Source organism: Salmo salar, chromosome ssa18, assembly GCF_905237065.1.
Source record: "Salmo salar chromosome ssa18, Ssal_v3.1, whole genome shotgun sequence".
Classification (NCBI taxonomy): Eukaryota; Metazoa; Chordata; class Actinopteri; order Salmoniformes; family Salmonidae; genus Salmo; species Salmo salar.
In genome coordinates, this window is record NC_059459.1 from 3,146,477 (window position 1) to 3,160,788 (window position 14,312).

The window sequence follows — 14,312 nt, forward strand, 5'->3', positions numbered from 1 at the left end:
ACTCTCTAAATCTGATGTGAAATTCAGAATCAAATCAAATGTATTGGTCACATACTTCGTAAACAACAGGTGTAAGCTAACAGTGAAATGCTTACATACGGGTCATTTTCCAACAATGTAGAGTTAAAGATAAAAAAAGATCAAATAAAAATATTAATAGTGACATGAGGGATAAATACACAGTGAATAACAATAAAAAGTAAAAATAGCATGGCTATATGCAGGGAGTGCCAGTACCGAGTTGATGTGCAGGGGTATGGGGTAATTGAGGTAGCTATGTACATAATGGGGTAAAGTGACTAGGCAACAGGATAGATAATAGACTGAGCAGTAGCTCACACTCTGTGTGTAGACCATGTTAATTCCTTAGTGATGTGGACAACGAGGAACTTGAAGCTCTCGACCCGCTCCACTACAGCCCCATCGATGTGGATGGGGGCGTGCTCATCTCTGTTTCCTGTAGACCACAATCAGATCCTGACATTGATGGAGAGGTTATTGTCCTGGCACCACACTGCCAGGTCTCTGACCTCCTCACTATAGGCTGCCTCATCATCATCTGTGATCATTGTGTCGTGAGAAAACTTGATGATGGTGTTGGAGTTGTGCGTGGTCACACGGTCATGGGTGAACAGAGAGTACAAGAAAGGACTAAGCACACATCCGAGGGGCCCCCGTGTTTGTCAGCATAGCCAATGTGTTGTTGCCTATACTCACCGCCTGGGGGTGGCCCGTCAGGAAGTCCAGGATCCAGTTGGAGAGGGAGTTGGTCAGTTCCAGTGTCCTGAGCTTGGGTATGAGTTTGAAGGGGACTATGGTGTTGAATGCTGAGCTATAGTCAATGAACAGCATTCTTACATAGGTATTCCTTTTGTCCAGGTGGGTGAGGCCAGTGTGAAATGCTATAGATATTGCATCATCTATGCATCTGTTGGGGCGGTATGCGAATTGGAGTGGGTACAGGGTGTCTGTGATGATGGTGTTGATGTGAGCCATGACCAGCCTTTCATGGTTATAGATATGAGTGCTTTGGGACGATAGTCAACTAGGAAGGTTATCTTGGCGTTCTTGGGCATGGGACTATAGTGGTCTGCTTGAAACAAGTTGGTATTGCAGACCGGGTCAGGGAAAGGTTGAAAATATCAGTGAAGACACTTGCCAGCTGGTCAGTGCATGCTCTGAGTACACGTCTTGGTATTCCATCTGGCCCCGTGGCCTTGCAAATGTTAACCTGTTGCATGGTTTAGTGTTGCTTGCTCAAAGCGAAGGCATTTACTGTAGCTCTTCTGGTATGCGGCTGGGTTTCCCCTTTAATCGATGATAGTTTACAAGCCTTGCCACAGCCGTCGAGCATCAGAGCCGGCGTAGTAGGATTCGGTCTTAGTCCTGTATTGACGCTTTGCCTGTTTAATGGCTTGTCAGAGGTCATAGTGAGATTTTTTTATAAGCATCTGGATTAGTGTTCCGCTCCTTGAAATCAGCAGCTCTAGCATTTAGCTCAATGTAGATGTTGCCTGTAATCTGTGGCTTCTGGTTGGGGTATGTACGTACGGTCACTGTTGAGTCGTTGTCGTCAATGCACTTATTAATGAAGCCGGTGACTGACGTGGTAAACGCCTTAATGTTGTCGGATGAATCCTGGAACATATTCCAATCTGTGCTAGCGAAACAATCCTATAGCTTAGCATCTGCTTCATCAGACCACTTCTGTATTGAGCGAGTCACTAGTACTTCCTGTTTGAGTTTTTTCTTGTAAGAAGGAAGCAGGAGGATAGAGTTATGGTCTGATTTTCCAAAGGCTTGGCCTTGTATGCGTTTCTGTGTAGTGAATAAAGGAGATCTAGATTTTTGTCACCTCCAGTTGCACAGGTAAAACTTTGGTAAAACAGATTTGTTTCCCCTGCATTAAAATCACCGGCCACGAGGAACTATGCCTCTGAATGTGCATTTTTTGTTTTTCAGCCAGCATTAGCTGAAATTATATTCAACAAAATGCACCACAAATATCCACAAAGGAAACATGTGCAATATTTACAACATAATTGATGTAAATTGTATATTCCGAGCTGCACATAGGAGTATAAAAATCACTTTTGATGTACGGTGCTTTGCAACCGTTAACTTAACGCTTGTTTGTCGCTTGTTGACTGGGACGATTGTAACTACTGACCACTACAACCACTGACCAAATGTACTGACCACAACTACTGACCACAACCACACAACTACTTACCACAGTTACTAACCACAAACACCCACACAACTGATGACCATAATGAATGACTTCAAGTACATCCGTCCGACCACAACTACAGACCACAACCACTGACCAAAAGCACTAACCACATTCACTGACCACAACTACTGACCACACAACTACTGAACTTCACAACGACTGACCACAACCACACAACTACTGACAAAACGACTGACCACAAGCACCCACATGACTACTGACCATAATTACTGACCACAACTACTGCAAACAAATCCTGATCACAATTACTGACCACAACTACTGGCTACAACCACACAACTAATGTCCACAACTATTGACCACAACCACATGACTACCGACCACAATTACTGACCACAACTACACCACTGCTGTCCACAACCATACAACTACTGACCACAACTCCTGACCAAAACTACTGCCTACAAGTACTGAACACAACTCCTGACCAAAACTACTTACCACAAAAATATAACTCCTGACCATAACTCTTGACCACAACTACTGACATTGTGTACAGCCCAAAGACCCTGTGTACAGCCCATAGTGTACAGCCCAAAGACCCTGCTACACAACTACTGACCACAACCACACAAATATTAAAATAAACAACTACTGACCACAACTACTACTGATCCCACAACCACACTACTTACCCCTCACCACCTGACCAAAACTACTGACCACAACCTCACAAATACTAAACACACAACTACTGACCACAGCTACTGACCAAAACAATATAACTACAGACCGCAACTACTGACCACAAACACACAACTACTTACTCCACACCTCCTGACCAAAACGACTGACCACAATTAGTGACCACAACCACACAAATACTAAACACACAACTACTGACCAAAACAATACAACTACATACCACAACTACTGACCACGGTTACTGACCACAATCACCCACCCAACTACTGACAATAATTACTGACCACAACTACTGACCACAATCAATGTCCACAACTACTGACCATAAGTAATGACCATGACCATACTGTACCGTCCAAAGTCCCTGCAACACAACTACTGACCACAACCACACAACTACTACCGACAACTACCGAACCCACCACCACTTACACCACACCTACTGAACACAACTATTGACCATAACTCCTGACCACAACTACTGACCAAGATTACTGACCACAGACAACTTCTGACCCCAATTACTGACCACAATCACCCACCCAACTACTGACAATAATTACTGACCACAACTACTGACCACAATCAATGACCACAACTACTGACCACAAGTAATGACCACAACCATACTGTACCGTCCAAAGTCCCTGCAACACAACTACACAACTACTGACCACAACTACCACCACCACTTACACCACACCTACTGAACACAACTATTGACCATAACTCCTGACCACAACTACTGACCAAAATTACTGACCACAAACAGAGAACTTCTGACCCCAATTACTGACGAAAACAATACAACTACAGACCATAACTCCTGAACACATCTACTGACCACAACTACTGTACACAACCACTAAACTACTGACCACAACTAACTACCAAAATTACTCTCCACAATCACAGACCATAACCACGGACCGCACTACTGACCACAACCACACAACTATTGACAACAATTTAATGGCTCAGACACGAAACGAATGTGGCAGGGTCTACAGACAATCATGGACTACAAAGGGAAAACCAGCCACGTCACAGACACCGACCTCTTCCTTCTGGACAAGCTAAACACCTTTTTCGCCCGCTCTGAAGTTAACACAGTGCCACCAACGCGGCCCGCTACCAAGGACTGTGGGCTCTTCTTCTCGGTGGCCTACGTGAGTAAGACATTTAAGCGTGTTAACCCTCACAAGGCTGCCAGCCCAGACGACATCCCTAGCCGCGTCCTCAGAGCATGCGTAGACCAGCTGGCTGGAGCGTTTACGAAGAGATTCAATCTTTCCCTATCCCAGTCTGCTGTCCCCACTTGCTTCAATTGTCCACCATTGTTCCTCTACCCAAGAAAGAAAAGGTAACTGAACTAAATGACTATCACCCTGTAGCACTCCTGTCATCATGAAGTGCTTTGAGAGGCTAGTTATGATCATATCACCTCTACCTTACCTGACACCCGAGACCCACTTCAATTTGTGTCCCGCCCCAATAAATCCACAGACGATGCATTCACCATCGCACTGCACACCTGCACATCCCTTCTGGACACGCGGAATACCAATATAAGAATTCTGTTCATTGACTATAGCTCAGCATTTAACAGCATAGTACCCTCCAAGCTCATAATTAATCTCGGGGCCCTGGGTCTGAACCCCGCCCTGTGCAACTTGGTCCTGGACTTCCTGACAGGCTGCCCCCCAGGTGGTGAAGGTAGGAAACAACACCTCCACTTCGCTGATCCTCAACACAGGGGCCCCACAATGGTGCATGCTCAGTCGTCCATGCGTGCCTCCAACTCAATCATCAAGTTTGCAGACGACACAACAGTAGAAGACCTGATTACCAACAATGATGAGACAGCCTACAGGGAGGAGGTGAGGGCCCCGGGAGAGTGGTTTCAGGAAAATAACCTCTCACTCAACGTCAACAAAACAAAGGAGCTGATCGTGGACTTCAGGAAACAGCAGAGGGAGCACGCCCCTATCCACATCAATGGAATCACAGTGGAGAAAGTGGAAAGCTTCAAGTTCCTCGGCGTACACATCGCTGATGATCTGAAATGGTCCACACACACACAGACAGTTTGGTGAAGAAAGCGCAACAGTGCCTCTTCAACCTCAGGAAGCTGAAGAAATTTGGCTTGGCCCCTAAAACCCTCACAAACTTTTACAGAGCACAAATGAGAGCATCCTGTTGGGCTGTATCACTGCCTGGTATGGCAACTGAACCGCCCGCAACCGCAAGGCTCTCCAGAAGGTGGAGCGGTCTGCCCAACGCATCACCGGGGATAAACTACCTGCCTTCCAGGACACCTACATCACCCGATGTCACAGGAAGGCCAAAAAGATCATCAAGGACATCAACCACCCGAGCCAAGGCCTGTTAAACCCGTTATCAACCAGAAGGCAAGGTCAGTACAGGTGCATCAAAGTTGGGACCGAGAGACTGAAAAACAGCTTCTATCTCAAGGCCATCAGACTGTTAAATAGCCATCACTAGCCAGCTTCTACCCGGTTCTACTAGGCACAACTACTGACACAACTACTGACACAACTGCTGACTACAACCACTGACCACAACCACACAACTAGTGATGGAGCTAGCCAACAGAAATTACGGAGTGTTGCGACTGATTGGCTCAGTTTTCTGTCATGATTGTGAAAACAAAACGGCCCACCTTGCCTGGCGAGGCTTCAGTCTCCTCACCGCTCGGATGTACTCCAGATTGGTGTGGTCAGTTCAGATGAGGAAAGGGTGTTTAGCCCCCTCAAGCCAATGTCTCCACACTTTCAGAGCCTTGACAACAGCCAAAAGCTCCCGGTCACCCACATCATATTTTCGCTCCGCAGGGCTGAGCTTCAAAAAGAAAGCACAGGGGCGGAGCTTTGGTTGCGTGCCCGAGCGCTAAGAGAGCATGGCTCCTATCCCAGCCTCGGTCCACCTCCACTATGAACGCCAAAGAGGGATCCGGATGAGCCAGCGTGGGAGCCGAGGTAAACAAAGCCTTCAGGTGACCAAAAGCCCTGTCCGCCTCAGCCGACCACTACAGTCGCACCAGTCCCCCCTTCAGCAGTGAGGTAATGGGAGCCGCTACCTGACCAAAACCCCGGATAAACCTTCGGTAGTAGTTGGCAAACCCTAGAAACCGCTGCACTTCCTTTACCGTGGTGGGAGTCGGCCAATTACGCACGGCTGAAATGCAGTCACTCTCCATCTCCACCCCATCGTAGTCGCACCGATGGAAACTCCTACACACATCCCCGAGCACTCTCATGACGACCCCTTGAGAGCCCTCTGTTGCCACGAAATAGTGGGGTCATGACAGACCAACCAGGGTAGGCCCAGCACCACGGGAATCGCAGGAGAATCAATAAGGAAGAGACTGATTCTCTCCTTTTGACCCTCCTGCGTAACCATGTCTAGTGGAGCGGTGGCCTCCCTAATCAGCCCTGAACCTAATGGTCGACTATCTAGGGCATGCACAGGGAAGGGCATATCCACAGGAACAAGGGGGATCCCTAAACTATGGGCAAATGAACGGTCAATAAAATTCCCAGCTGCGCCTGAATCTACGAGCTCCTTATCCTGGGAATGCGGGGAAAACTCAGGAAATGTAATAAACACATACATGTGAGCCTGGTGCCGACTCACCTGGGGTGACACAATAGTGCCCTGCCTGCTGCCCCAACTCCCTGAGGAACCCCCCCAGCACCGACCAGCAGTGTGCCCTCTGCGGCCACAGATGGTGCAGGGAATGGCCCCTCCTCCGGTCGCCCTAAGCGCAGCACCTCCCAGCTCCATGGTCGTCGGAGCGGAGGTGCTGGGGGATGGAACTGACAGGCCCCGATCCGGATGTCTGCGGGTAGCCAGCAGGTTGTCCAGCCGGATGGACAGGTCAACCAGCTGGTCCAACGTGAGGGTGGTGTCTCAGTAGGCCAACCCGACGGATGTCCTCGCGCAGACTGCACCGGTAGTGATCGATCAGGGCCCTGTCGTTTCATCCCGCGCTGACGGCCAGGGTCCGGAAGTCCAAAGCGAAATCCGGCGTGCTCCTCGTCCCCTGCCTCAGGTTCAGAAGTCGTGACAAGCACAGTCACCGGATCTCAACCCTATTGAGACAACTAGAATGCCGAATGTCTGCAAGGCTGTAATTGCTCCAAATAGAGGATTCTTTGACGAAAGCAAAGTTTGAAGGACACAATTATTTCAATTAAAAATCATTATTTATAACCTTGTCAACATCTTGACTATATTTTCTATTCATTTCATTCATTTAACTGTAGTTTAGACATTTTTTGTGAAGAGCATCCCAGAGTCGCCGCTTCACTGTTGACGTCTAAGGTGCGTTCTTAATCAGTCGGGAGCAGGTTTCAGCTGCTGCGCAATGCTGACATCCTTCCTCCCATATATGCTGTCCCTGTACAAGCACCTCCTGGACTGGACACAGCTAGACAAACTGATCTTTGAGAAGATCAGGGATTTTTGCTTCAAAGAGGCTATGGACATTACATGCCCTGCACCAAAGTCAAGGGCAGGACAGAAACAGACTCTGAGTATAGATTACCTTGTTCATGCCTGGTTCGGACAGACCAGTTCATCACTGGGGGTGAGTTCCCAGTCATCGGCACTATCTGTAGTGCCTCTGTTCACATGACTCTCTCCTAACACACGCCATATGTTGCTGCTACTATTTATTTTTTTATCCTGCTGCTCAGGCACTTCACACCTGATTGTATGCATATAATTACCTCATGTCACTGATATCGTTATTGATATTGTTCTTGTACATTCTGTATATTATGTTGTTCTTCCTCAACTGGCATTAACACTATCTATTTTTGATATTGCTACTATGCAAGTAACCATTTCGCTGTACTGTTAACACATTCTGTAGAGACCCATCCACTTAGCAAGATGTGGCTGGGGTTTATAGCATTTCTTTCACATGACCCAACAATTTAGACAAGTGTGTCATCTAATATTTATAAAATATTTGTGTCTGGACACTGTTTATTGTAGGCTATTACTTTTACCACTTAGTCTTAATCTTTACTACATTACTCATTGTTTAGCACATGACATCACATGTGAATCCTTAAAGAGATGGGTGGGACTGGCTTAAGAGGGTGTGAACGATGCTGAATGGGTGTAGACAAAGATGAGCTCTCCAGTAGGTGTACGAAAACATTAAAGGGCCATTTTCTCAAAAGTGGGGTTACAAGTTGATCAACTTTCAAAGCAGAATTACCTTCCCATTGTTCCTCAAATGTAGTGTATGATAAACCATTTTGAAGTGTCTCTGCTTTTATCCAATGTAAAAAACACAATTTCAAATTTTGTTACATAAGACCGAATCAAAGCGGTGGGTCACAAATGTCAAAAGCCACACACCCTCGTTTTCCGGTTGAGCACACACAGCGTTGTTACCTCATTAATAATGGATCTACTCACATGTCCAGGGTTTCTGGTTCTCTTTTATATTCCAGTATTGAGTGACTGTTAAAATCCCATGTTATATTAATCACCTTTGTTGGTGGCGTGTGTAATTAGTACAACAAGCGTTGTTATGCAAAATGTGTGCTCAATGTGTCTGCTTCAGTACCATCATTAAGTTTAGCCAAAATTACTTCTCCCCCCAATCTCTTATCATGATAATGTTTGCACAAAATAAAATCAACATTGATTATATCCTATATTATAGAATAGAATAACTGAAAAGGATTATGATCATATGTTTGCACAACATAAAATGTCAGTATTAATAATTATCATCCATGACAGAATAGAATCATTAGGATGCATGTCCTTGATTATTTGCTCTATTTATTTCAATTGTGTGAGGGCCACATTCCAACAAAGATTCCTGATCTGCCCCCTTCAACTGAAGTCAGTGTCAACACTATTTGAAGAAAAATAACCAGTGGGTGGTCTCTGACTCCTTAGACATCTGTTACGAATCCCTTTGGACCTGCAGTCTAGGGGGGATGGAAACGAGACCCGTAACATAACTCATGCAAATTATAATAGTGAAAAGGAACAGTGAGAACAAAAACCACAGACAACTTAAATCTACCATCAAACTCTCAGGGTTTATTTCTAAAAACATGGTAAAGGGGGGCGGGAAAAGGGGCTGAGCTGGACCCAAGGAAAGAAATAATAAGTACTCAAAAACACCCCTAAGCTAGTCTACCTGCTTCAACAACAGCCAGCTAACGAACCAAAAATACAGTGGGTGGTCCACCCAGTTCTAACTAGTGTACTTAGACAAAGTATTCATACGGGTGTTGTATGTCCATGGGCGACTTGTCTTGGTACCCCCTTTTCCCACCATCAAACAAACAGTCAATACTTTAACAAAACAATACTCACAGGTACCGGACAAATGTGACATGTAGGTGCAAAACAAAAGAGAGATCTAGCTTACAAAGAGAGTGGGGGATTGAGTAACAGAGAGATCGAGCTCCAGAGAAAACAACTGACTGGGTTTTTAAACCAAGGGAACGGGATGTGATAGGGTAATAGAAAAGGAGCAGGTGTTTTCTGATTACTGACTGATTGGGGAATGATGATTGTCACCTGTGAGGGGAGAAGGAGAGAAAAGAAATACACACACAGGATACACACTCAGGATACCTGTATCCGTAACATCAGTCTACTCGATGAGAAATCAATTGCCAATGATGCCGATGATGCGGATTATCATCCACCTTCAGAGTTGAATGTTCCAGCACAAGTGGTAACTGAGCCCCTGAACACAATTCCAGACGTACTTTCAAACAAGAAATCAAAGATTCCACCAATGGGTAAGGCATGTGGTCCCAAATGCAATGTACTCAGAATATTTCAGAGGGTAGGCAATAGGAAATATGGGAACAGTATTGGGAGATGAAGTATAAGGAGAAGAGGGCATGGCTCTTACACATGGTGGCACAGCAATCTAAGACAAATATAACTGCTGGCGCTGACTGTCGACACAGCAGTTAATTTGTGTACCATCTTCCAGACCAGAGTGATACTTCACAACAGGTGTGCAAAGTGTTTTTTCTGACAACATTGGGTGACCACCCCAAAAATGATAAGCTGATTGTCACAATGATGGGGAAGTCAATCACCACCAAGCTGAATCCACCAAAGGATCAGAGGGGAAAGAAAGCTTCAGCGAGCAAATTGAACATTAACCCAATCCTGCAACACATTGAGTCCTTCCATCCTCAAATCAGCCACTACAGACGAGAGCATGCCCCACATTGCCTCTACCTTCCGAGTGACGTAAATATTCGGTTCATGCATAGTGACTACAAGGTAAATAAAAAAGATTCTAGCTGTGGTTATGAAATCCGCAAGGCAGTAAAGGGAAGGAACATCAGCTTTGTGAAGCTTGGAGAGGAGGAGTGCGAGCTCCGCTTGGTGCAGGGTCATCATCTGAAGATGGAGCACTGGGAGAATGAGGCCATGGAAACCCAAGCCTGCCAAGGCAACATCCATGCAGCACCTGAATTCACCATGTTCAACCCTGACTGCATGCAATATAGGAAATATGAGAAACATAAGAAGTCTGCAGGGCAGAGCAGAAGCCATTACCAGGCTGATGCACAGAAAGATTGGCCAGAGGACTGGTCTGTGAGGAGCGTTTACATGCAGAAAGTCATCATGCACCCTCGTATGCCAGGTGTGAAAACAGCAGTGTTCACAAGAAGAATCGTTGCCTTTTATGAGACATTCGCCACCATTGGAAAGAAGTTTCAAAAGAAGAAGAATACAGTGGAATGGCATGATGGAACAGCTGGTCAGAAGGCAGAGGAGATTTCTTCATTTTACGTAACAGCACTGGAGAGGGAAAGGTATGTCAAGCATGCAGTGTATTGGGTTGAGTGTTGTCAATGCCAACTCAACTTTTTTTTATTTTATGAGTGCAGACAATTTCCATCATGGCATGGAACAGGAAATGAAAGCTCGACCTGGAGGTGTGGTGTATGACTTCGGGGACTTCCTCCATGTGGTCACCACTTCCAATGCAGGCAAGGAGGAGGTGGTCGAAATGAAAAAGGAAAATATCCTGGCATGGAAAGCTTGCCATTCCATCCTCAAGCTGAAGAAAGCAGCAGAATCAAAGCTGGCACAGATGGCTGAGATCAAGGTGAGGTGTGGATCCAGGAGCCTCTTCTACAGTCTCCCTTGAACAAAAGTACTTTCCAGAGCTTGACTTTATCATGAAGGAAGTCACTCGAGTCAACTTTGGCACTACATACACAGGATAGAGGGTGTCATGGAAATTGCAAGATTATGTTATACAAATCTTAACCTTGTGACCATTCTATGTATCTGTTGTTCATCATGTAGGTTGAGAGGGGTGTATCTTGCCTATAAAAGATCTTTGTACTTTTGTTTTATCACTCTCAACGGTTCATTAGAAATGGTGAATCATTGAAAGTCATTTGCATAGCTCTTATTATTAAAGATTTACTTTAAGTATAACTCTGACTTGTGTGAAATGTTTATCTCTCCTCGTTTGATAATACAGAAATTAACCGCCACATTTGGCGACAAGGATGGGATTGATTGTTTTGATTTTTGATATGAACTAAAGATGTTGACACTATTATAAACATGCCATGGTGAATGGAGAGGGTGAACTCTGATCTGGAGAGTGAAAATGATCCTAATCTATTTGATCTATAGGCATTGCCTTATAAATAGTGGAATCATGATGCTTGTCTTGGGATGTTCATTAGGCACTAAGGGAATACATTTTATTTTAACCTGTTAGGGCTAGGGGGCAGTATTGACACGGCTGGATAAAAAAACATACCCGAATTAATCTGGTTACCACTCCTACCCAGTAACTAGAATATGCATATACTTATTACATATGGATAGAAAACACCCTACATTTTCTAAAACTGTTTGAATGGTGTCTGTGAGTATAACAGAACTCATTTGGCAGGCAAAACCCTGAGACATTTTCTGACAGGAAGTGGATACCTGATGTGTTGTATTACCTTTAACCTGTTGGGTCTAGGGGGCAGCATTTGCACGTCTGGATAAAAAAAATGTACCCGATTTAATCTGGTTACTAATCCTACCCAGTTCCTAGAATATGCATATACTTATTATATATGGATAGAAAACACTCTAAAGTTTCCAAAACTGTTTGAATGGTGTCTGTGAGTATAACAGAACTCATTTGGCAGGCAAAACCCTGAGACATTTTCTGACAGGAAGTGGATACCTGATGTGTTGTATTACCTTTAACCTGTTGGGTCTAGGGGGCAGCATTTGCACGTCTGGATAAAAAAAATGTACCCGATTTAATCTGGTTACTAATCCTACCCAGTAACTAGAATATGCATATACTTATTATATATGGATAGAAAACACTCTAAAGTTTCCAAAACTGTTTGAATGGTGTCTGTGAGTATAACAGAACTCATTTGGCAGGCAAAACCCTGAGACATTTTCTGACAGGAAGTGGATACCTGATGTGTTGTATTGACTTTAAACCTATCCCATTGAAAAACACAGGGGTTTAGGAATATTTTGGCACTTCCTATTGCTTCCACTAGATGTCACCAGCCTTTACAAAGTGTTTTGAGTCTTCTGGAGGGAGATCTGACCGAACAAGAGCCATGGAACGATGATGTCCCATTAGACACCTGGTGCGCTAGTTCATGTTGGGTACCCTCGTTCCAATACGTTATAAAAGAGTATGCATTCGTCCACCTTGAATATTATTCATGTTCTGGTTAAAAAAGGCCCTAATGATTTATGCTATACAACGTTTGACATGTTTGAACGAACGGAAATATATTTTTTCCCCTCGTTCATGACGAGAAGTCCGGCTGGCTTACATCATGTGCTAACGAGACGGAGATTTTTGGACATAAATGATGAGCTTTTTTGAACAAAACTACATTCGTTATGGACCTGTGATACCTGGAAGTGACATCTGATGAAGAGAATCAAAGGTAATGGATTATTTACATAGTATTTTCGATTTTAGATCTCCCCAACATGACGTCTAGTCTGTATCGCAACGCGTATTTTTCTGGGCGCAGTGCTCAGATTATTGCAAAGTGTGATTTCCCAGTAAGGTTATTTTTAAATCTGGCAAGTTGATTGCGTTCAAGAGATGTAAATCTATAATTCTTTAAATGACAATATAATATTTTACCAATGTTTTCTAATTTTAATTATTTAATTTGTTACGCTGACTTGACTGCCGGTTATTGGAGGGAAACGATTTCCTCAACATCAATGCCATAGTAAAACGCTGTTTTTGGATATAAATATGAACTTGATAGAACTAAAAATGCATGCATTGTCTAACATAATGTCCTAGGAGTGTCATCTGATGGAGATTGTAAAAGGTTAGTGCATCATTTTAGCTGGTTTTATGGTTTTGGTGACCCTGTCTTTGACTTGACAAAACATTACACACAACTCTTGTAAATGTACTGTCCTAACATACTCTAAATTTATGCTTTCGCCGTAAAACCTTTTTGAAATCGTAAAACGTGGTTAGATTAAGGAGATGTTTATCTTTCAAATGGTGTAAAATAGTTGTATTTTTGAAAAATTTGAATTTTGACATTTATTTGGATTCAAATTTGCCGCTCTTGAAATGCACCTGCTGTTGATGGAGTGCACCACGGGTGGCACGCTAGCGTCCCACCTAGCCCCAAGAGGTTAAACCTATCCCATTGAAAAACACAGGGGCTGAGGAATATTTTGGCACTTCCTATTGCTTCCACTAGATGTCACCAGCCTTTACAAAGTGTTTTGAGTCTTCTGGAGGGAGATCTGACCGAACAAGAGCCATGGAACGATGATGGCCGATTAGACTCTGGCGCGCGAGGTCATGTTGGGTCCCCTCGTTCCAAAACGTTTTAAAAGAGAATGCATTCGTCCACCTTGAATATTATTCATGTTCTGGTTAAAAAAGGCCCTAATGATTTATGCTATACAACGTTTGACATGTTTGAACGAACGAAAATATATTTTTTCCCCTCGTTCATGACGAAAAGTCCGGCTGGCTTAGATCATGTGCTAACAACACAGATTTTTTGGATATAAATGATGAGCTTTTTTGAACAAAACTACATTCGTTATGGACCTGTGATACCTGGAAGTGACATCTGATGAAGAGAATCAAAGGTAATGGATTATTTACATAGTATTTTCGATTTTAGATCTCCCCAACATGACGTCTAGTCTGTATCGCAACGCGTATTTTTCTGGGCGCAGTGCTCAGATTATTGCAAAGTGTGATTTCCCAGTAAGGTTATTTTTAAATCTGGCAAGTTGATTGCGTTCAAGAGATGTAAATCTATAGTTCTTTAAATGACAATATAATATTTTACCAATGTTTTCTAATTTTAATTATTTAATTTGTGGTGCTGACTTG